The sequence below is a fragment of the Eleutherodactylus coqui genome, chromosome 11 (genome assembly GCF_035609145.1).
Source record: "Eleutherodactylus coqui strain aEleCoq1 chromosome 11, aEleCoq1.hap1, whole genome shotgun sequence".
Classification (NCBI taxonomy): domain Eukaryota; kingdom Metazoa; phylum Chordata; class Amphibia; order Anura; family Eleutherodactylidae; genus Eleutherodactylus; species Eleutherodactylus coqui.
In genome coordinates this window covers 57,808,275-57,831,594 of record NC_089847.1, presented here as the reverse complement: position 1 = coordinate 57,831,594, position 23,320 = coordinate 57,808,275, and the positions used below count along the sequence as shown (strand labels likewise).

Genomic DNA, 23,320 nt, shown 5'->3' with positions numbered 1-23,320 from the left:
AACCACTCCTCAAAATCATCCTACATTTAAAAATTCTTCTCCTGGATCATCCTTGCCATCTTTCTGGTTTTCCACAGTTTTGCTCATGGGCGCTGTGGCTTAGTTGGTTAAAGCGCCTGTCTAGTAAACAGGAGATCCTGAGTTCAACTCTCAGCAGTGCCTTGTTCTCTTATTCTGCTCAATAATCAGCTTTTTTTTCCAAAAGGGAGATGTTCACTAGCCAATGACATTAAAGATGCTCGTCCCACATCCCTAGAATACTCCACCCGAGTGGCAAAGAGTCAGCTCTGGTTTAGTTTTAACAAGTAGATGGTTGCAACGTTTTGCAAAATGTAGGATGGCATAAGGCACGATAAATTAGAGGTGCCGATTCACTATTGCCTGACTGATACGCTACATAATGCCTGTAAATATGTTTAGAGACTTCAATAGCATCCTTCTTGAACGGTGATGGTAAATTTTCTTCCTCGGGGCATTGCTTGCGCTGAGCATAGAGAATTTTCCAAAAAGGAATCGTACAACAAGGATGGGATTCAAACCCATGCGTGCAGAGCACAATGGATTAGCAGTCCATCGCCTTAACCACTCGGCCACCCCGTCAACAAAAGTACCTTTACCGAACCCACATTTGGAAAACAGTCGTGATGATTCTTAGGCTTCATTTTCTTTCCACATGCAACAGCGCCGTACATCAGACATTGGCTCAGCAGGTCTTGTTTTACATCCAACGTGATGACCTATGCTAATGGCATACATACTAAACATTCAGTCCTCTCTGCTTCTCATTTATGTTGGCATTTCCCTAGCATTCCCTAAATCTGTCAATTCTGCCTTCTATCTAACTTTTTAAGTAAAACAGGCCACAATTCATGCAAGGCAAATGCATGGATTACATACCTATGGACAAATTATCCATGTCTTTTCCAAAAAGGATCGTCCCAAGCCGATTTCATTTAGAATTGTCACGATGCAAAATGACAGAGAACTGCATGCTGCTGCCAAGTATGTGATGGGACTCGACTTCCTTGCTGTTCTATAGTGGTAGCCACCTGAAACTACATGCTGCATAGGATCTGTTCACACTTAATTTGCCATCTCTGTGACAAATAGCAAAACTTAGAACCACTCCTCAAAATCATCCTACATTTAAAAATTCTTCTCCTGGATCATCCTTGCCATCTTTCTGGTTTTCCACAGTTTTGCTCATGGGCGCTGTGGCTTAGTTGGTTAAAGCGCCTGTCTAGTAAACAGGAGATCCTGAGTTCTACTCTCAGCAGTGCCTTGTTCTCTTATTCTGCTCAATAATCAGCTTTTTTTTTCCAAAAGGGAGATGTTCATTAGCCAATGACATTAAAGATGCTCGTCCCACATCCCTAGAATACTCCACCCGAGTGGCAAAGAGTCAGCTCTGGTTTAGTTTTAACAAGTAGATGGTTGCAACGTTTTGCAAAATGTAGGATGGCATAAGGCACGATAAATTAGAGGTGCCGATTCACTATTGCCTGACTGATACGCTACATAATGCCTGTAAATATGTTTAGAGACTTCAATAGCATCCTTCTTGAACGGTGATGGTAAATTTTCTTCCTCGGGGCATTGCTTGCGCTGAGCATAGAGAATTTTCCAAAAAGGAATCGTACAACGAGGATGGGATTCAAACCCATGCGTGCAGAGCACAATGGATTAGCAGTCCATCGCCTTAACCACTCGGCCACCCCGTCAACAAAAGTACCTTTACCGAACCCACATTTGGAAAACAGTCGTGATGATTCTTAGGCTTCATTTTCTTTCCACATGCAACAGCGCCGTACATCAGACATTGGCTCAGCAGGTCTTGTTTTACATCCAACGTGATGACCTATGCTAATGGCATACATACTAAACATTCAGTCCTCTCTGCTTCTCATTTATGTTGGCATTTCCCTAGCATTCCCTAAATCTGTCAATTCTGCCTTCTATCTAACTTTTTAAGTAAAACAGGCCACAATTCATGCAAGGCAAATGCATGGATTACATACCTATGGACAAATTATCCATGTCTTTTCCAAAAAGGATCGTCCCAAGCCGATTTCATTTAGAATTGTCACGATGCAAAATGACAGAGAACTGCATGCTGCTGCCAAGTATGTGATGGGACTCGACTTCCTTGCTGTTCTATAGTGGTAGCCACCTGAAACTACATGCTGCATAGGATCTGTTCACACTTAATTTGCCATCTCTGTGACAAATAGCAAAACTTAGAACCACTCCTCAAAATCATCCTACATTTAAAAATTCTTCTCCTGGATCATCCTTGCCATCTTTCTGGTTTTCCACAGTTAAAGCGCCTGTCTAGTAAACAGGAGATCCTGAGTTCAACTCTCAGCAGTGCCTTGTTCTCTTATTCTGCTCAATAATCAGCTTTTTTTTCCAAAAGGGAGATGTTCACTAGCCAATGACATTAAAGATGCTCGTCCCACATCCCTAGAATACTCCACCAGAGTGGCAAAGAGTCAGCTCTGGTTAAGTTTTAACAAGTAGATGGTTGCAACGTTTTGCAAAATGTAGGATGGCATAAGGCACGATAAATTAGAGGTGTCGATTCACTATTGCCTGACTGATACGCTACATAATGCCTGTAAATATGTTTAGAGACTTCAATAGCATCCTTCTTGAACGGCGATGGTAAATTTTCTTCCACGGGGCATTGCTTGCGCTGAGCATAGAGAATTTTCCAAAAAGGAATCATACGACGAGGATGGGATTCGAACCCATGCGTGCAGAGCACAATGCATTAGCAGTCCATCGCCTTAACCACTCGGCCACCCCGTCAACAAAAGTACCTTTACCGAACCCACATTTGGAAAACAGTCGTGATGATTCTTAGGCTTCATTTTCTTTCCACATGCAACAGCGCCGTACATCAGACATTGGCTCAGCAGGTCTTGCTTTACATCCAACGTGATGACCCATGCTAATGGCATACATACTAAACATTCAGTCCTCTCTGCTTCTCATTTATGTTGGCATTTCCCTAGCATTCCCTAAATCTGTCAATTCTGCCTTCTATCTAACTTTTAAAGTAAAACAGGCCACAATTCATGCAAGGCAAATGCATGGATTACATACCTATGGACAAGTTATCCATGTCTTTTCCAAAAAGGATCGTCCCAAGCCGATTTCATTTAGAATTGTCACGATGCAAAATGACAGAGAACTGCATGCTGCTGCCAAGTATGTGATGGGACTCGACTTCCTTGCTGTTCTATAGTGGTAGCCACCTGAAACTACATGCTGCATAGGATCTGTTCACACTTAATTTGCCATCTCTGTGACAAATAGCAAAACTTAGAACCACTCCTCAAAATCATCCTACATTTAAAAATTCTTCTCCTGGATCATCCTTGCCATCTTTCTGGTTTTCCACAGTTTTGCTCATGGGCGCTGTGGCTTAGTTGGTTAAAGCGCCTGTCTAGTAAACAGGAGATCCTGAGTTCAACTCTCAGCAGTGCCTTGTTCTCTTATTCTGCTCAATAATCAGCTTTACTTCCAAAAGGGAGATGTTCACTAGCCAATGACATTAAAGATGCTCGTCCCACATCCCTAGAATACTCCACCAGAGTGGCAAAGAGTCAGCTCTGGTTAAGTTTTAACAAGTAGATGGTTGCAACGTTTTGCAAAATGTAGGATGGCATAAGGCACGATAAATTAGAGGTGTCGATTCACTATTGCCTGACTGATACGTTACATAATGCCTGTAAATATGTTTAGAGACTTCAATAGCATCCTTCTTGAACGGCGATGGTAAATTTTCTTCCTCGGGGCATTGCTAGCGCTGAGCATAGAGAATTTTCCAAAAAGGAATCATACGACGAGGATGGGATTCGAACCCATGTGTGCAGAGCACAATGGATTAGCAGTCCATCGCCTTAACCACTCGGCCACCCCGTCAACAAAAGTACCTTTACCGAACCCACATTTGGAAAACAGTCGTGATGATTCTTAGGCTTCATTTTCTTTCCAAATGCAACAGCGCCGTACATCAGACATTGGCTCAGCAGGTCTTGTTTTACATCCAACGTGATGACCCATGCTAATGGCATAAATACTAAACATTCAGTCCTCTCTGCTTCTCATTTATGTTGGCATTTCCCTAGCATTCCCTAAATCTGTCAATTCTGCCTTCTATCTAACTTTTTAAGTAAAACAGGCCACAATTCATGCAAGGCAAATGCATGGATTACATACCTATGGACAAATTATCCATGTCTTTTCCAAAAAGGATCGTCCCAAGCCGATTTCATTTAGAATTGTCACGATGCAAAATGACAGAGAACTGCATGCTGCTGCCAAGTATGTGATGGGACTCGACTTCCTTGCTGTTCTATAGTGGTAGCCACCTGAAACTACATGCTGCATAGGATCTGTTCACACTTAATTTGCCATCTCTGTGACAAATAGCAAAACTTAGAACCACTCCTCAAAATCATCCTACATTTAAAAATTCTTCTCCTGGATCATCCTTGCCATCTTTCTGGTTTTCCACAGTTTTGCTCATGGGCGCTGTGGCTTAGTTGGTTAAAGCGCCTGTCTAGTAAACAGGAGATCCTGAGTTCAACTCTCAGCAGTGCCTTGTTCTCTTATTCTGCTCAATAATCAGCTTTTTTTTCCAAAAGGGAGATGTTCACTAGCCAATGACATTAAAGATGCTCGTCCCACATCCCAGGAATACTCCACCCGAGTGGCAAAGAGTCAGCTCTGGTTTAGTTTTAACAAGTAGATGGTTGCAACGTTTTGCAAAATGTAGGATGGCATAAGGCACGATAAATTAGAGGTGCCGATTCACTATTGCCTGACTGATACGCTACATAATGCCTGTAAATATGTTTAGAGACTTCAATAGCATCCTTCTTGAACGGTGATGGTAAATTTTCTTCCTCGGGGCATTGCTTGCGCTGAGCATAGAGAATTTTCCAAAAAGGAATCGTACAACAAGGATGGGATTCAAACCCATGCGTGCAGAGCACAATGGATTAGCAGTCCATCGCCTTAACCCCTCGGCCACCCCGTCAACAAAAGTACCTTTACCGAACCCACATTTGGAAAACAGTCGTGATGATTCTTAGGCTTCATTTTCTTTCCACATGCAACAGCGCCGTACATCAAACATTGGCTCAGCAGGTCTTGTTTTACATCCAACGTGATGACCTATGCTAATGGCATACATACTAAACATTCAGTCCTCTCTGCTTCTCATTTATGTTGGCATTTCCCTAGCATTCCCTAAATCTGTCAATTCTGCCTTCTATCTAACTTTTTAAGTAAAACAGGCCACAATTCATGCAAGGCAAATGCATGGATTACATACCTATGGACAAATTATCCATGTCTTTTCCAAAAAGGATCGTCCCAAGCCGATTTCATTTAGAATTGTCACGATGCAAAATGACAGAGAACTGCATGCTGCTGCCAAGTATGTGATGGGACTCGACTTCCTTGCTGTTCTATAGTGGTAGCCACCTGAAACTACATGCTGCATAGGATCTGTTCACACTTAATTTGCCATCTCTGTGACAAATAGCAAAACTTAGAACCACTCCTCAAAATCATCCTACATTTAAAAATTCTTCTCCTGGATCATCCTTGCCATCTTTCTGGTTTTCCACAGTTTTGCTCATGGGTGCTGTGGCTTAGTTGGTTAAAGCGCCTGTCTAGTAAACAGGAGATCCTGAGTTCAACTCTCAGCAGTGCCTTGTTCTCTTATTCTGCTCAATAATCAGCTTTTTTTTCCAAAAGGGAGATGTTCACTAGCCAATGACATTAAAGATGCTCGTCCCACATCCCTAGAATACTCCACCCGAGTGGCAAAGAGTCAGCTCTGGTTTAGTTTTAACAAGTAGATGGTTGCAACGTTTTGCAAAATGTAGGATGGCATAAGGCACGATAAATTAGAGGTGCCGATTCACTATTGCCTGACTGATACGCTACATAATGCCTGTAAATATGTTTAGAGACTTCAATAGCATCCTTCTTGAACGGTGATGGTAAATTTTCTTCCTCGGGGCATTGCTTGCGCTGAGCATAGAGAATTTTCCAAAAAGGAATCATACGATGAGGATGGGATTCGAACCCATGCATGCAGAGCACAATAGATTAGCAGTCCATCGCCTTAACCACTCGCCCACCCCGTCAACAAAAGTACCTTTACCGAACCCACATTTGGAAAACAGTCGTGATGATTCTTAGGCTTCATTTTCTTTCCAAATGCAACAGCGCCGTACATCAGACATTGGCTCAGCAGGTCTTGTTTTACATCCAACGTGATGACCTATGCTAATGGCATACATACTAAACATTCAGTCCTCTCTGCTTCTCATTTATGTTGGCATTTCCCTAGCATTCCCTAAATCTGTCAATTCTGCCTTCTATCTAACTTTTTAAGTAAAACAGGCCACAATTCATGCAAGGCAAATGCATGGATTACATACCTATGGACAAGTTATCCATGTCTTTTCCAAAAAGGATCGTCCCAAGCCGATTTCATTTAGAATTGTCACGATGCAAAATGACAGAGAACTGCATGCTGCTGCCAAGTATGTGATGGGACTCGACTTCCTTGCTGTTCTATAGTGGTAGCCACCTGAAACTACATGCTGCATAGGATCTGTTCACACTTAATTTGCCATCTCTGTGACAAATAGCAAAACTTAGAACCACTCCTCAAAATCATCCTACATTTAAAAATTCTTCTCCTGGATCATCCTTGCCATCTTTCTGGTTTTCCACAGTTTTGCTCATGGGCGCTGTGGCTTAGTTGGTTAAAGCGCCTGTCTAGTAAACAGGAGATCCTGAGTTCTACTCTCAGCAGTGCCTTGTTCTCTTATTCTGCTCAATAATCAGCTTTTTTTTTCCAAAAGGGAGATGTTCATTAGCCAATGACATTAAAGATGCTCGTCCCACATCCCTAGAATACTCCACCCGAGTGGCAAAGAGTCAGCTCTGGTTTAGTTTTAACAAGTAGATGGTTGCAACGTTTTGCAAAATGTAGGATGGCATAAGGCACGATAAATTAGAGGTGCCGATTCACTATTGCCTGACTGATACGCTACATAATGCCTGTAAATATGTTTAGAGACTTCAATAGCATCCTTCTTGAACGGTGATGGTAAATTTTCTTCCTCGGGGCATTGCTTGCGCTGAGCATAGAGAATTTTCCAAAAAGGAATCGTACAACGAGGATGGGATTCAAACCCATGCGTGCAGAGCACAATGGATTAGCAGTCCATCGCCTTAACCACTCGGCCACCCCGTCAACAAAAGTACCTTTACCGAACCCACATTTGGAAAACAGTCGTGATGATTCTTAGGCTTCATTTTCTTTCCACATGCAACAGCGCCGTACATCAGACATTGGCTCAGCAGGTCTTGTTTTACATCCAACGTGATGACCTATGCTAATGGCATACATACTAAACATTCAGTCCTCTCTGCTTCTCATTTATGTTGGCATTTCCCTAGCATTCCCTAAATCTGTCAATTCTGCCTTCTATCTAACTTTTTAAGTAAAACAGGCCACAATTCATGCAAGGCAAATGCATGGATTACATACCTATGGACAAATTATCCATGTCTTTTCCAAAAAGGATCGTCCCAAGCCGATTTCATTTAGAATTGTCACGATGCAAAATGACAGAGAACTGCATGCTGCTGCCAAGTATGTGATGGGACTCGACTTCCTTGCTGTTCTATAGTGGTAGCCACCTGAAACTACATGCTGCATAGGATCTGTTCACACTTAATTTGCCATCTCTGTGACAAATAGCAAAACTTAGAACCACTCCTCAAAATCATCCTACATTTAAAAATTCTTCTCCTGGATCATCCTTGCCATCTTTCTGGTTTTCCACAGTTTTGCTCATGGGTGCTGTGGCTTAGTTGGTTAAAGCGCCTGTCTAGTAAACAGGAGATCCTGAGTTCAACTCTCAGCAGTGCCTTGTTCTCTTATTCTGCTCAATAATCAGCTTTTTTTTCCAAAAGGGAGATGTTCACTAGCCAATGACATTAAAGATGCTCGTCCCACATCCCTAGAATACTCCACCAGAGTGGCAAAGAGTCAGCTCTGGTTAAGTTTTAACAAGTAGATGGTTGCAACGTTTTGCAAAATGTAGGATGGCATAAGGCACGATAAATTAGAGGTGTCGATTCACTATTGCCTGACTGATACGCTACATAATGCCTGTAAATATGTTTAGAGACTTCAATAGCATCCTTCTTGAACGGCGATGGTAAATTTTCTTCCACGGGGCATTGCTTGCGCTGAGCATAGAGAATTTTCCAAAAAGGAATCATACGACGAGGATGGGATTCGAACCCATGCGTGCAGAGCACAATGCATTAGCAGTCCATCGCCTTAACCACTCGGCCACCCCGTCAACAAAAGTACCTTTACCGAACCCACATTTGGAAAACAGTCGTGATGATTCTTAGGCTTCATTTTCTTTCCACATGCAACAGCGCCGTACATCAGACATTGGCTCAGCAGGTCTTGCTTTACATCCAACGTGATGACCCATGCTAATGGCATACATACTAAACATTCAGTCCTCTCTGCTTCTCATTTATGTTGGCATTTCCCTAGCATTCCCTAAATCTGTCAATTCTGCCTTCTATCTAACTTTTAAAGTAAAACAGGCCACAATTCATGCAAGGCAAATGCATGGATTACATACCTATGGACAAGTTATCCATGTCTTTTCCAAAAAGGATCGTCCCAAGCCGATTTCATTTAGAATTGTCACGATGCAAAATGACAGAGAACTGCATGCTGCTGCCAAGTATGTGATGGGACTCGACTTCCTTGCTGTTCTATAGTGGTAGCCACCTGAAACTACATGCTGCATAGGATCTGTTCACACTTAATTTGCCATCTCTGTGACAAATAGCAAAACTTAGAACCACTCCTCAAAATCATCCTACATTTAAAAATTCTTCTCCTGGATCATCCTTGCCATCTTTCTGGTTTTCCCAGTTTTGCTCATGGGCGCTGTGGCTTAGTTGGTTAAAGCGCCTGTCTAGTAAACAGGAGATCCTGAGTTCAACTCTCAGCAGTGCCTTCTTCTCTTATTCTGCTCAATAATCAGCTTTTTTTTCCAAAAGGGAGATGTTCACTAGCCAATGACATTAAAGATGCTTGTCCCACATCCCTAGAATACTCCACCTGAGTGGCAAAGAGTCAGCTCTGGTTTAGTTTTAACAAGTAGATGGTTGCAACGTTTTGCAAAATGTAGGATGGCATAAGGCACGATAAATTAGAGGTGTCGATTCACTATTGCCTGACTGATACGCTACATAATGCCTGTAAATATGTTTAGAGACTTCAATAACATCCTTCTTGAACGGCGATGGTAAATTTTCTTCCTCGGGGCATCGCTTGCGCTGAGCATAGAGAATTTTCCAAAAAGGAATCATACGACGAGGATGGGATTCGAACCCATGCGTGCAGAGCACAATGGATTAGCAGTCCATCGCCTTAACCACTCGGCCACCCCGTCAACAAAAGTACCTTTACCGAACCCACATTTGGAAAACAGTCGTGATGATTCTTAGGCTTCATTTTCTTTCCACATGCAACAGCGCCGTACATCAGACATTGGCTCAGCAGGTCTTGTTTTACATCCAACGTGATGACCCATGCTAATGGCATAAATACTAAACATTCAGTCCTCTCTGCTTCTCATTTATGTTGGCATTTCCCTAGCATTCCCTAAATCTGTCAATTCTGCCTTCTATCTAACTTTTTAAGTAAAACAGGCCACAATTCATGCAAGGCAAATGCATGGATTACATACCTATGGACAAATTATCCATGTCTTTTCCAAAAAGGATCGTCCCAAGCCGATTTCATTTAGAATTGTCACGATGCAAAATGACAGAGAACTGCATGCTGCTGCCAAGTATGTGATGGGACTCGACTTCCTTGCTGTTCTATAGTGGTAGCCACCTGAAACTACATGCTGCATAGGATCTGTTCACACTTAATTTGCCATCTCTGTGACAAATAGCAAAACTTAGAACCACTCCTCAAAATCATCCTACATTTAAAAATTCTTCTCCTGGATCATCCTTGCCATCTTTCTGGTTTTCCACAGTTTTGCTCATGGGCGCTGTGGCTTAGTTGGTTAAAGCGCCTGTCTAGTAAACAGGAGATCCTGAGTTCAACTCTCAGCAGTGCCTTGTTCTCTTATTCTGCTCAATAATCAGCTTTTTTTTTCCAAAAGGGAGATGTTCATTAGCCAATGACATTAAAGATGCTCGTCCCACATCCCTAGAATACTCCACCCGAGTGGCAAAGAGTCAGCTCTGGTTTAGTTTTAACAAGTAGATGGTTGCAACGTTTTGCAAAATGTAGGATGGCATAAGGCACGATAAATTAGAGGTGCCGATTCACTATTGCCTGACTGATACGCTACATAATGCCTGTAAATATGTTTAGAGACTTCAATAGCATCCTTCTTGAACGGCGATGGTAAATTTTCTTCCTCGGGGCATCGCTTGCGCTGAGCATAGAGAATTTTCCAAAAAGGAATCATACGACGAGGATGGGATTCGAACCCATGCATGCAGAGCACAATAGACTAGCAGTCCATCGCCTTAACCACTCGGCCACCCCGTCAACAAAAGTACCTTTACCGAACCCACATTTGGAAAACAGTCGTGATGATTCTTAGGCTTCATTTTCTTTCCAAATGCAACAGCGCCGTACATCAGACATTGGCTCAGCAGGTCTTGTTTTACATCCAACGTGATGACCTATGCTAATGGCATACATACTAAACATTCAGTCCTCTCTGCTTCTCATTTATGTTGGCATTTCCCTAGCATTCCCTAAATCTGTCAATTCTGCCTTCTATCTAACTTTTTAAGTAAAACAGGCCACAATTCATGCAAGGCAAATGCATGGATTACATACCTATGGACAAATTATCCATGTCTTTTCCAAAAAGGATCGTCCCAAGCCGATTTCATTTAGAATTGTCACGATGCAAAATGACAGAGAACTGCATGCTGCTGCCAAGTATGTCATGGGACTCGACTTCCTTGCTGTTCTATAGTGGTAGCCACCTGAAACTACATGCTGCATAGGATCTGTTCACACTTAATTTGCCATCTCTGTGACAAATAGCAAAACTTAGAACCACTCCTCAAAATCATCCTACATTTAAAAATTCTTCTCCTGGATCATCCTTGCCATCTTTCTGGTTTTCCACAGTTTTGCTCATGGATGCTGTGGCTTAGTTGGTTAAAGCGCCTGTCTAGTAAACAGGAGATCCTGAGTTCAACTCTCAGCAGTGCCTTGTTCTCTTATTCTGCTCAATAATCAGCTTTTTTTTCCAAAAGGGAGATGTTCACTAGCCAATGACATTAAAGATGCTCGTCCCACATCCCTAGAATACTCCACCCGAGTGGCAAAGAGTCAGCTCTGGTTTAGTTTTAACAAGTAGATGGTTGCAACGTTTTGCAAAATGTAGGATGGCATAAGGCACGATAAATTAGAGGTGTCGATTCACTATTGCCTGACTGATACGCTACATAATGCCTGTAAATATGTTTAGAGACTTCAATAGCATCCTTCTTGAACGGCGATGGTAAATTTTCTTCCTCGGGGCATTGCTTGCGCTGAGCATAGAGAATTTTCCAAAAAGGAATCATACGACGAGGATGGGATTCGAACCCATGCGTGCAGAGCACAATGGATTAGCAGTCCATCGCCTTAACCACTCGGCCACCCCGTCAACAAAAGTACCTTTACCGAACCCACATTTGGAAAACAGTCGTGATGATTCTTAGGCTTCATTTTCTTTCCACATGCAACAGCGCCGTACATCAGACATTGGCTCAGCAGGTCTTGCTTTACATCCAACGTGATGACCCATGCTAATGGCATACATACTAAACATTCAGTCCTCTCTGCTTCTCATTTATGTTGGCATTTCCCTAGCATTCCCTAAATCTGTCAATTCTGCCTTCTATCTAACTTTTAAAGTAAAACAGGCCACAATTCATGCAAGGCAAATGCATGGATTACATACCTATGGACAAGTTATCCATGTCTTTTCCAAAAAGGATCGTCCCAAGCCGATTTCATTTAGAATTGTCACGATGCAAAATGACAGAGAACTGCATGCTGCTGCCAAGTATGTGATGGGACTCGACTTCCTTGCTGTTCTATAGTGGTAGCCACCTGAAACTACATGCTGCATAGGATCTGTTCACACTTAATTTGCCATCTCTGTGACAAATAGCAAAACTTAGAACCACTCCTCAAAATCATCCTACATTTAAAAATTCTTCTCCTGGATCATCCTTGCCATCTTTCTGGTTTTCCACAGTTTTGCTCATGGGCGCTGTGGCTTAGTTGGTTAAAGCGCCTGTCTAGTAAACAGGAGATCCTGAGTTCAACTCTCAGCAGTGCCTTGTTCTCTTATTCTGCTCAATAATCAGCTTTTTTTTTCCAAAAGGGAGATGTTCATTAGCCAATGACATTAAAGATGCTCGTCCCACATCCCTAGAATACTCCACCCGAGTGGCAAAGAGTCAGCTCTGGTTTAGTTTTAACAAGTAGATGGTTGCAACGTTTTGCAAAATGTAGGATGGCATAAGGCACGATAAATTAGAGGTGCCGATTCACTATTGCCTGACTGATACGCTACATAATGCCTGTAAATATGTTTAGAGACTTCAATAGCATCCTTCTTGAACGGTGATGGTAAATTTTCTTCCTCGGGGCATTGCTTGCGCTGAGCATAGAGAATTTTCCAAAAAGGAATCGTACAACGAGGATGGGATTCAAACCCATGCGTGCAGAGCACAATGGATTAGCAGTCCATCGCCTTAACCACTCGGCCACCCCGTCAACAAAAGTACCTTTACCGAACCCACATTTGGAAAACAGTCGTGATGATTCTTAGGCTTCATTTTCTTTCCACATGCAACAGCGCCGTACATCAGACATTGGCTCAGCAGGTCTTGTTTTACATCCAACGTGATGACCCATGCTAATGGCATAAATACTAAACATTCAGTCCTCTCTGCTTCTCATTTATGTTGGCATTTCCCTAGAATTCCCTAAATCTGTCAATTCTGCCTTCTATCTAACTTTTAAAGTAAAACAGGCCACAATTCATGCAAGGCAAATGCATGGATTACATACCTATGGACAAGTTATCCATGTCTTTTCCAAAAAGGATCGTCCCAAGCCGATTTCATTTAGAATTGTCACGATGCAAAATGACAGAGAACTGCATGCTGCTGCCAAGTATGTGATGGGACTCGACTTCCTTGCTGTTCTATAGTGGTAGCCACCTGAAACTACATGCTGCATAGGATCTGTTCACACTTAATTTGCCATCTCTGTGACAAATAGCAAAACTTAGAACCACTCCTCAAAATCATCCTACATTTAAAAATTCTTCTCCTGGATCATCCTTGCCATCTTTCTGGTTTTCCACAGTTTTGCTCATGGGCGCTGTGGCTTAGTTGGTTAAAGCGCCTGTCTAGTAAACAGGAGATCCTGAGTTCAACTCTCAGCAGTGCCTTGTTCTCTTATTCAGCTCAATAATCAGCTTTTTTTTCCAAAAGGGAGATGTTCACTAGCCAATGACATTAAAGATGCTCGTCCCACATCCCTAGAATACTCCACCCGAGTGGCAAAGAGTCAGCTCTGGTTTAGTTTTAACAAGTAGATGGTTGCAACATTTTGCAAAATGTAGGATGGCATAAGGCACGATAAATTAGAGGTGTCGATTCACTATTGCCTGACTGATACGCTACATAATGCCTGTAAATATGTTTAGAGACTTCAATAGCATCCTTCTTGAACGGCGATGGTAAATTTTCTTCCTCGGGGCATTGCTTGCGCTGAGCATAGAGAATTTTCCAAAAAGGAATCATACGACGAGGATGGGATTCGAACCCATGCGTGCAGAGCACAATGGATTAGCAGTCCATCGCCTTAACCACTCGGCCACCCCGTCAACAAAAGTACCTTTACCGAACCCACATTTGGAAAACAGTCGTGATGATTCTTAGGCTTCATTTTCTTTCCACATGCAACAGCGCCGTACATCAGACATTGGCTCAGCAGGTCTTGTTTTACATCCAACGTGATGACCTATGCTAATGGCATACATACTAAACATTCAGTCCTCTCTGCTTCTCATTTATGTTGGCATTTCCCTAGCATTCCCTAAATCTGTCAATTCTGCCTTCTATCTAACTTTTTAAGTAAAACAGGCCACAATTCATGCAAGGCAAATGCATGGATTACATACCTATGGACAAATTATCCATGTCTTTTCCAAAAAGGATCGTCCCAAGCCGATTTCATTTAGAATTGTCACGATGCAAAATGACAGAGAACTGCATGCTGCTGCCAAGTATGTGATGGGACTCGACTTCCTTGCTGTTCTATAGTGGTAGCCACCTGAAACTACATGCTGCATAGGATCTGTTCACACTTAATTTGCCATCTCTGTGACAAATAGCAAAACTTAGAACCACTCCTCAAAATCATCCTACATTTAAAAATTCTTCTCCTGGATCATCCTTGCCATCTTTCTGGTTTTCCACAGTTTTGCTCATGGGTGCTGTGGCTTAGTTGGTTAAAGCGCCTGTCTAGTAAACAGGAGATCCTGAGTTCAACTCTCAGCAGTGCCTTGTTCTCTTATTCTGCTCAATAATCAGCTTTTTTTTCCAAAAGGGAGATGTTCACTAGCCAATGACATTAAAGATGCTCGTCCCACATCCCTAGAATACTCCACCCGAGTGGCAAAGAGTCAGCTCTGGTTTAGTTTTAACAAGTAGATGGTTGCAACGTTTTGCAAAATGTAGGATGGCATAAGGCACGATAAATTAGAGGTGCCGATTCACTATTGCCTGACTGATACGCTACATAATGCCTGTAAATATGTTTAGAGACTTCAATAGCATCCTTCTTGAACGGCGATGGTAAATTTTCTTCCTCGGGGCATTGCTTGCGCTGAGCATAGAGAATTTTCCAAAAAGGAATCATACGACGAGGATGGGATTCGAACCCATGCGTGCAGAGCACAATGGATTAGCAGTCCATCGCCTTAACCACTCGGCCACCCCGTCAACAAAAGTACCTTTACCGAACCCACATTTGGAAAACAGTCGTGATGATTCTTAGGCTTCATTTTCTTTCCACATGCAACAGCGCCGTACATCAGACATTGGCTCAGCAGGTCTTGCTTTACATCCAACGTGATGACCCATGCTAATGGCATACATACTAAACATTCAGTCCTCTCTGCTTCTCATTTATGTTGGCATTTCCCTAGCATTCCCTAAATCTGTCAATTCTGCCTTCTATCTAACTTTTAAAGTAAAACAGGCCACAATTCATGCAAGGCAAATGCATGGATTACATACCTATGGACAAGTTATCCATGTCTTTTCCAAAAAGGATCGTCCCAAGCCGATTTCATTTAGAATTGTCACGATGCAAAATGACAGAGAACTGCATGCTGCTGCCAAGTATGTGATGGGACTCGACTTCCTTGCTGTTCTATAGTGGTAGCCACCTGAAACTACATGCTGCATAGGATCTGTTCACACTTAATTTGCCATCTCTGTGACAAATAGCAAAACTTAGAACCACTCCTCAAAATCATCCTACATTTAAAAATTCTTCTCCTGGATCATCCTTGCCATCTTTCTGGTTTTCCACAGTTTTGCTCATGGGCGCTGTGGCTTAGTTGGTTAAAGCGCCTGTCTAGTAAACAGGAGATCCTGAGTTCAACTCTCAGCAGTGCCTTGTTCTCTTATTCTGCTCAATAATCAGCTTTTTTTTTCCAAAAGGGAGATGTTCATTAGCCAATGACATTAAAGATGCTCGTCCCACATCCCTAGAATACTCCACCCGAGTGGCAAAGAGTCAGCTCTGGTTTAGTTTTAACAAGTAGATGGTTGCAACGTTTTGCAAAATGTAGGATGGCATAAGGCACGATAAATTAGAGGTGCCGATTCACTATTGCCTGACTGATACGCTACATAATGCCTGTAAATATGTTTAGAGACTTCAATAGCATCCTTCTTGAACGGTGATGGTAAATTTTCTTCCTCGGGGCATTGCTTGCGCTGAGCATAGAGAATTTTCCAAAAAGGAATCGTACAACGAGGATGGGATTCAAACCCATGCGTGCAGAGCACAATGGATTAGCAGTCCATCGCCTTAACCACTCGGCCACCCCGTCAACAAAAGTACCTTTACCGAACCCACATTTGGAAAACAGTCGTGATGATTCTTAGGCTTCATTTTCTTTCCACATGCAACAGCGCCGTACATCAGACATTGGCTCAGCAGGTCTTGTTTTACATCCAACGTGATGACCTATGCTAATGGCATACATACTAAACATTCAGTCCTCTCTGCTTCTCATTTATGTTGGCATTTCCCTAGCATTCCCTAAATCTGTCAATTCTGCCTTCTATCTAACTTTTTAAGTAAAACAGGCCACAATTCATGCAAGGCAAATGCATGGATTACATACCTATGGACAAATTATCCATGTCTTTTCCAAAAAGGATCGTCCCAAGCCGATTTCATTTAGAATTGTCACGATGCAAAATGACAGAGAACTGCATGCTGCTGCCAAGTATGTGATGGGACTCGACTTCCTTGCTGTTCTATAGTGGTAGCCACCTGAAACTACATGCTGCATAGGATCTGTTCACACTTAATTTGCCATCTCTGTGACAAATAGCAAAACTTAGAACCACTCCTCAAAATCATCCTACATTTAAAAATTCTTCTCCTGGATCATCCTTGCCATCTTTCTGGTTTTCCACAGTTTTGCTCATGGGCGCTGTGGCTTAGTTGGTTAAAGCGCCTGTCTAGTAAACAGGAGATCCTGAGTTCAACTCTCAGCAGTGCCTTGTTCTCTTATTCAGCTCAATAATCAGCTTTTTTTTCCAAAAGGGAGATGTTCACTAGCCAATGACATTAAAGATGCTCGTCCCACATCCCTAGAATACTCCACCCGAGTGGCAAAGAGTCAGCTCTGGTTTAGTTTTAACAAGTAGATGGTTGCAACGTTTTGCAAAATGTAGGATGGCATAAGGCACGATAAATTAGAGGTGTCGATTCACTATTGCCTGACTGATACGCTACATAATGCCTGTAAATATGTTTAGAGACTTCAATAGCATCCTTCTTGAACGGCGATGGTAAATTTTCTTCCTCGGGGCATTGCTTGCGCTGAGCATAGAGAATTTTCCAAAAAGGAATTATACGACGAGGATGGGATTCGAACCCATGCGTGCAGAGCACAATGGATTAGCAGTCCATCGCCTTAACCACTCCGCCACCCCGTCAACAAAAGTACCTTTACCGAACCCACATTTGGAAAACAGTCGTGATGATTCTTAGGCTTCATTTTCTATCCACATGCAACAGTGCCGTACATCAGACATTGGCTCAGCAGGTCTTGTTTTACATCCAACGTGATGACCCATGCTAATGGCATACATACTAAACATTCAGTTCTCTCTGCTTCTCATTTATGTTGGCATTTCCCTAGCATTCCCTAAATCTGTCAATTCTGCCTTCTATCTAACTTTTAAAGTAAAACAGGCCACAATTCATGCAAGGCAAATGCATGGATTACATACCTATGGACAAGTTATCCATGTCTTTTCCAAAAAGGATCGTCCCAAGCCGATTTCATTTAGAATTGTCACGATGCAAAATGACAGAGAACTGCATGCTGCTGCCAAGTATGTGATGGGACTCGACTTCCTTGCTGTTCTATAGTGGTAGCCACCTGAAACTACATGCTGCATAGGATCTGTTCACACTTAATTTGCCATCTCTGTGACAAATAGCAAAACTTAGAACCACTCCTCAAAATCATCCTACATTTAAAAATTCTTCTCCTGGATCATCCTTGCCATCTTTCTGGTTTTGCACAGTTTTGCTCATGGGCGCTGTGGCTTAGTTGGTTAAAGCGCCTGTCTAGTAAACAGGAGATCCTGAGTTCAACTCTCAGCAGTGCCTTGTTCTCTTATTCTGCTCAATAATCAGCTTTTTTTTCCAAAAGGGAGATGTTCACTAGCCAATGACATTAAAGATGCTCGTCCCACATCCCTAGAATACTCCACCAGAGTGGCAAAGAGTCAGCTCTGGTTAAGTTTTAACAAGTAGATGGTTGCAACATTTTGCAAAATGTAGGATGGCATAAGGCACGATAAATTAGAGGTGTCGATTCACTATTGCCTGACTGATACGCTACATAATGCCTGTAAATATGTTTAGAGACTTCAATAGCATCCTTCTTGAACGGCGATGGTAAATTTTCTTCCTCGGGGCATTGCTTGCGCTGAGCATAGAGAATTTTCCAAAAAGGAATCATACGACGAGGATGGGATTCGAACCCATGCGTGCAGAGCACAATGGATTAGCAGTCCATCGCCTTAACCACTCGGCCACCCCGTCAACAAAAGTACCTTTACCGAACCCACATTTGGAAAACAGTCGTGATGATTCTTAGGCTTCATTTTCTTTCCACATGCAACAGCGCCGTACATCAGACATTGGCTCAGCAGGTCTTGTTTTACATCCAACGTGATGACCTATGCTAATGGCATACATACTAAACATTCAGTCCTCTCTGCTTCTCATTTATGTTGGCATTTCCCTAGCATTCCCTAAATCTGTCAATTCTGCCTTCTATCTAACTTTTTAAGTAAAACAGGCCACAATTCATGCAAGGCAAATGCATGGATTACATACCTATGGACAAATTATCCATGTCTTTTCCAAAAAGGATCGTCCCAAGCCGATTTCATTTAGAATTGTCACGATGCAAAATGACAGAGAACTGCATGCTGCTGCCAAGTATGTGATGGGACTCGACTTCCTTGCTGTTCTATAGTGGTAGCCACCTGAAACTACATGCTGCATAGGATCTGTTCACACTTAATTTGCCATCTCTGTGACAAATAGCAAAACTTAGAACCACTCCTCAAAATCATCCTACATTTAAAAATTCTTCTCCTGGATCATCCTTGCCATCTTTCTGGTTTTCCACAGTTTTGCTCATGGGTGCTGTGGCTTAGTTGGTTAAAGCGCCTGTCTAGTAAACAGGAGATCCTGAGTTCAACTCTCAGCAGTGCCTTGTTCTCTTATTCTGCTCAATAATCAGCTTTTTTTTCCAAAAGGGAGATGTTCACTAGCCAATGACATTAAAGATGCTCGTCCCACATCCCTAGAATACTCCACCCGAGTGGCAAAGAGTCAGCTCTGGTTTAGTTTTAACAAGTAGATGGTTGCAACGTTTTGCAAAATGTAGGATGGCATAAGGCACGATAAATTAGAGGTGTCGATTCACTATTGCCTGACTGATACGCTACATAATGCCTGTAAATATGTTTAGAGACTTCAATAACATCCTTCTTGAACGGCGATGGTAAATTTTCTTCCTCGGGGCATCGCTTGCGCTGAGCATAGAGAATTTTCCAAAAAGGAATCATACGACGAGGATGGGATTCGAACCCATGCGTGCAGAGCACAATGGATTAGCAGTCCATCGCCTTAACCACTCGGCCACCCCGTCAACAAAAGTACCTTTACCGAACCCACATTTGGAAAACAGTCGTGATGATTCTTAGGCTTCATTTTCTTTCCACATGCAACAGCGCCGTACATCAGACATTGGCTCAGCAGGTCTTGTTTTACATCCAACGTGATGACCCATGCTAATGGCATAAATACTAAACATTCAGTCCTCTCTGCTTCTCATTTATGTTGGCATTTCCCTAGCATTCCCTAAATCTGTCAATTCTGCCTTCTATCTAACTTTTTAAGTAAAACAGGCCACAATTCATGCAAGGCAAATGCATGGATTACATACCTATGGACAAATTATCCATGTCTTTTCCAAAAAGGATCGTCCCAAGCCGATTTCATTTAGAATTGTCACGATGCAAAATGACAGAGAACTGCATGCTGCTGCCAAGTATGTGATGGGACTCGACTTCCTTGCTGTTCTATAGTGGTAGCCACCTGAAACTACATGCTGCATAGGATCTGTTCACACTTAATTTGCCATCTCTGTGACAAATAGCAAAACTTAGAACCACTCCTCAAAATCATCCTACATTTAAAAATTCTTCTCCTGGATCATCCTTGCCATCTTTCTGGTTTTCCACAGTTTTGCTCATGGGTGCTGTGGCTTAGTTGGTTAAAGCGCCTGTCTAGTAAACAGGAGATCCTGAGTTCAACTCTCAGCAGTGCCTTGTTCTCTTATTCTGCTCAATAATCAGCTTTTTTTTTCCAAAAGGTTGATGTTCACTAGCCAATGACATTAAAGATGCTCGTCCCACATCCCTAGAATACTCCACCAGAGTGGCAAAGAGTCAGCTCTGGTTTAGTTTTAACAAGTGGATGGTTGCAACGTTTTGCAAAATGTAGGATGGCATAAGGCACGATAAATTAGAGGTGCCGATTCACTATTGCCTGACTGATACGCTACATAATGCCTGTAAATATGTTTAGAGACTTCAATAGCATCCTTCTTGAACGGCGATGGTAAATTTTCTTCCTCGGGGCATTGCTTGCGCTGAGCATAGAGAATTTTCCAAAAAGGAATCATACGACGAGAATGGGATTCGAACCCATGCGTGCAGAGCACAATGGATTAGCAGTCCATCGCCTTAACCACTCGGCCACCCCGTCAACAAAAGTACTTTTACCGAACCCACATTTGGAAAACAGTCGTGATGATTCTTAGGCTTCATTTTCTTTCCACATGCAACAGCGCCGTACATCAGACATTGGCTCAGCAGGTCTTGCTTTACATCCAACGTGATGACCCATGCTAATGGCATACATACTAAACATTCAGTCCTCTCTGCTTCTCATTTATGTTGGCATTTCCCTAGCATTCCCTAAATCTGTCAATTCTGCCTTCTATCTAACTTTTAAAGTAAAACAGGCCACAATTCATGCAAGGCAAATGCATGGATTACATACCTATGGACAAGTTATCCATGTCTTTTCCAAAAAGGATCGTCCCAAGCCGATTTCATTTAGAATTGTCACGATGCAAAATGACAGAGAACTGCATGCTGCTGCCAAGTATGTGATGGGACTCGACTTCCTTGCTGTTCTATAGTGGTAGCCACCTGAAACTACATGCTGCATAGGATCTGTTCACACTTAATTTGCCATCTCTGTGACAAATAGCAAAACTTAGAACCACTCCTCAAAATCATCCTACATTTAAAAATTCTTCTCCTGGATCATCCTTGCCATCTTTCTGGTTTTCCACAGTTTTGCTCATGGGCGCTGTGGCTTAGTTGGTTAAAGCGCCTGTCTAGTAAACAGGAGATCCTGAGTTCAACTCTCAGCAGTGCCTTGTTCTCTTATTCAGCTCAATAATCAGCTTTTTTTTCCAAAAGGGAGATGTTCACTAGCCAATGACATTAAAGATGCTCGTCCCACATCCCTAGAATACTCCACCCGAGTGGCAAAGAGTCAGCTCTGGTTAAGTTTTAACAAGTAGATGGTTGCAACGTTTTGCAAAATGTAGGATGGCATAAGGCACGATAAATTAGAGGTGTCGATTCACTATTGCCTGACTGATACGCTACATAATGCCTGTAAATATGTTTAGAGACTTCAATAGCATCCTTCTTGAACGGTGATGGTAAATTTTCTTCCTCGGGGCATTGCTTGCGCTGAGCATAGAGAATTTTCCAAAAAGGAATTATACGACGAGGATGGGATTCGAACCCATGCGTGCAGAGCACAATGGATTAGCAGTCCATCGCCTTAACCACTCCGCCACCCCGTCAACAAAAGTACCTTTACCGAACCCACATTTGGAAAACAGTCGTGATGATTCTTAGGCTTCATTTTCTATCCACATGCAACAGTGCCGTACATCAGACATTGGCTCAGCAGGTCTTGTTTTACATCCAACGTGATGACCCATGCTAATGGCATACATACTACACATTCAGTCCTCTCTGCTTCTCATTTATGTTGGCATTTCCCTAGCATTCCCTAAATCTGTCAATTCTGCCTTCTATCTAACTTTTAAAGTAAAACAGGCCACAATTCATGCAAGGCAAATGCATGGATTACATACCTATGGACAAGTTATCCATGTCTTTTCCAAAAAGGATCGTCCCAAGCCGATTTCATTTAGAATTGTCACGATGCAAAATGACAGAGAACTGCATGCTGCTGCCAAGTATGTGATGGGACTCGACTTCCTTGCTGTTCTATAGTGGTAGCCACCTGAAACTACATGCTGCATAGGATCTGTTCACACTTAATTTGCCATCTCTGTGACAAATAGCAAAACTTAGAACCACTCCTCAAAATCATCCTACATTTAAAAATTCTTCTCCTGGATCATCCTTGCCATCTTTCTGGTTTTCCACAGTTTTGCTCATGGGCGCTGTGGCTTAGTTGGTTAAAGCGCCTGTCTAGTAAACAGGAGATCCTGAGTTCAACTCTCAGCAGTGCCTTGTTCTCTTATTCTGCTCAATAATCAGCTTTTTTTTCCAAAAGGGAGATGTTCACTAGCCAATGACATTAAAGATGCTCGTCCCACATCCCTAGAATACTCCACCAGAGTGGCAAAGAGTCAGCTCTGGTTAAGTTTTAACAAGTAGATGGTTGCAACGTTTTGCAAAATGTAGGATGGCATAAGGCACGATAAATTAGAGGTGTCGATTCACTATTGCCTGACTGATACGCTACATAATGCCTGTAAATATGTTTAGAGACTTCAATAGCATCCTTCTTGAACGGCGATGGTAAATTTTCTTCCTCGGGGCATTGCTTGCGCTGAGCATAGAGAATTTTCCAAAAAGGAATCATACGACGAGGATGGGATTCGAACCCATGCGTGCAGAGCACAATGGATTAGCAGTCCATCGCCTTAACCACTCGGCCACCCCGTCAACAAAAGTACCTTTACCGAACCCACATTTGGAAAACAGTCGTGATGATTCTTAGGCTTCATTTTCTTTCCACATGCAACAGCGCCGTACATCAGACATTGGCTCAGCAGGTCTTGCTTTACATCCAACGTGATGACCCATGCTAATGGCATACATACTAAACATTCAGTCCTCTCTGCTTCTCATTTATGTTGGCATTTCCCTAGCATTCCCTAAATCTGTCAATTCTGCCTTCTATCTAACTTTTAAAGTAAAACAGGCCACAATTCATGCAAGGCAAATGCATGGATTACATACCTATGGACAAGTTATCCATGTCTTTTCCAAAAAGGATCGTCCCAAGCCG

General features: G+C 42.4%; 20 non-coding genes across 20 annotated transcripts; 12 read left to right on the top strand and 8 right to left on the bottom strand.

The window, feature by feature from the left end:
* Window positions 1-88: 88 nt before the first annotated feature.
* Window positions 89-162, top strand: TRNAT-AGU (transfer RNA threonine (anticodon AGU)). The gene has a single exon. It is a non-coding gene; the product is annotated as a tRNA-Thr (tRNA).
* Window positions 163-3,419: 3,257 nt separating this feature from the next.
* TRNAT-AGU (transfer RNA threonine (anticodon AGU)) lies at window positions 3,420-3,493 on the top strand. Its single transcript has one exon. It is a non-coding gene; the product is annotated as a tRNA-Thr (tRNA).
* Window positions 3,494-4,538: 1,045 nt separating this feature from the next.
* On the top strand, window positions 4,539-4,612 carry TRNAT-AGU (transfer RNA threonine (anticodon AGU)). The gene has a single exon. It is a non-coding gene; the product is annotated as a tRNA-Thr (tRNA).
* Window positions 4,613-9,018: 4,406 nt separating this feature from the next.
* TRNAT-AGU (transfer RNA threonine (anticodon AGU)) lies at window positions 9,019-9,092 on the top strand. Its single transcript has one exon. It is a non-coding gene; the product is annotated as a tRNA-Thr (tRNA).
* A 356-nt stretch (window positions 9,093-9,448) lies between these two features.
* On the bottom strand, window positions 9,449-9,530 carry TRNAS-GCU (transfer RNA serine (anticodon GCU)). The gene has a single exon. It is a non-coding gene; the product is annotated as a tRNA-Ser (tRNA).
* A 608-nt stretch (window positions 9,531-10,138) lies between these two features.
* TRNAT-AGU (transfer RNA threonine (anticodon AGU)) lies at window positions 10,139-10,212 on the top strand. The gene has a single exon. It is a non-coding gene; the product is annotated as a tRNA-Thr (tRNA).
* Window positions 10,213-11,689: 1,477 nt separating this feature from the next.
* On the bottom strand, window positions 11,690-11,771 carry TRNAS-GCU (transfer RNA serine (anticodon GCU)). Its single transcript has one exon. It is a non-coding gene; the product is annotated as a tRNA-Ser (tRNA).
* Window positions 11,772-12,379: 608 nt separating this feature from the next.
* On the top strand, window positions 12,380-12,453 carry TRNAT-AGU (transfer RNA threonine (anticodon AGU)). The gene has a single exon. It is a non-coding gene; the product is annotated as a tRNA-Thr (tRNA).
* A 1,047-nt stretch (window positions 12,454-13,500) lies between these two features.
* On the top strand, window positions 13,501-13,574 carry TRNAT-AGU (transfer RNA threonine (anticodon AGU)). The gene has a single exon. It is a non-coding gene; the product is annotated as a tRNA-Thr (tRNA).
* Window positions 13,575-13,930: 356 nt separating this feature from the next.
* TRNAS-GCU (transfer RNA serine (anticodon GCU)) lies at window positions 13,931-14,012 on the bottom strand. Its single transcript has one exon. It is a non-coding gene; the product is annotated as a tRNA-Ser (tRNA).
* A 1,038-nt stretch (window positions 14,013-15,050) lies between these two features.
* Window positions 15,051-15,132, bottom strand: TRNAS-GCU (transfer RNA serine (anticodon GCU)). Its single transcript has one exon. It is a non-coding gene; the product is annotated as a tRNA-Ser (tRNA).
* Window positions 15,133-15,740: 608 nt separating this feature from the next.
* On the top strand, window positions 15,741-15,814 carry TRNAT-AGU (transfer RNA threonine (anticodon AGU)). The gene has a single exon. It is a non-coding gene; the product is annotated as a tRNA-Thr (tRNA).
* Window positions 15,815-16,861: 1,047 nt separating this feature from the next.
* On the top strand, window positions 16,862-16,935 carry TRNAT-AGU (transfer RNA threonine (anticodon AGU)). Its single transcript has one exon. It is a non-coding gene; the product is annotated as a tRNA-Thr (tRNA).
* A 1,046-nt stretch (window positions 16,936-17,981) lies between these two features.
* Window positions 17,982-18,055, top strand: TRNAT-AGU (transfer RNA threonine (anticodon AGU)). Its single transcript has one exon. It is a non-coding gene; the product is annotated as a tRNA-Thr (tRNA).
* Window positions 18,056-18,411: 356 nt separating this feature from the next.
* TRNAS-GCU (transfer RNA serine (anticodon GCU)) lies at window positions 18,412-18,493 on the bottom strand. The gene has a single exon. It is a non-coding gene; the product is annotated as a tRNA-Ser (tRNA).
* A 1,038-nt stretch (window positions 18,494-19,531) lies between these two features.
* TRNAS-GCU (transfer RNA serine (anticodon GCU)) lies at window positions 19,532-19,613 on the bottom strand. Its single transcript has one exon. It is a non-coding gene; the product is annotated as a tRNA-Ser (tRNA).
* A 1,039-nt stretch (window positions 19,614-20,652) lies between these two features.
* Window positions 20,653-20,734, bottom strand: TRNAS-GCU (transfer RNA serine (anticodon GCU)). Its single transcript has one exon. It is a non-coding gene; the product is annotated as a tRNA-Ser (tRNA).
* A 608-nt stretch (window positions 20,735-21,342) lies between these two features.
* TRNAT-AGU (transfer RNA threonine (anticodon AGU)) lies at window positions 21,343-21,416 on the top strand. The gene has a single exon. It is a non-coding gene; the product is annotated as a tRNA-Thr (tRNA).
* Window positions 21,417-22,462: 1,046 nt separating this feature from the next.
* On the top strand, window positions 22,463-22,536 carry TRNAT-AGU (transfer RNA threonine (anticodon AGU)). Its single transcript has one exon. It is a non-coding gene; the product is annotated as a tRNA-Thr (tRNA).
* Window positions 22,537-22,892: 356 nt separating this feature from the next.
* Window positions 22,893-22,974, bottom strand: TRNAS-GCU (transfer RNA serine (anticodon GCU)). Its single transcript has one exon. It is a non-coding gene; the product is annotated as a tRNA-Ser (tRNA).
* Between the last annotated feature and the right edge of the window lie 346 nt (window positions 22,975-23,320).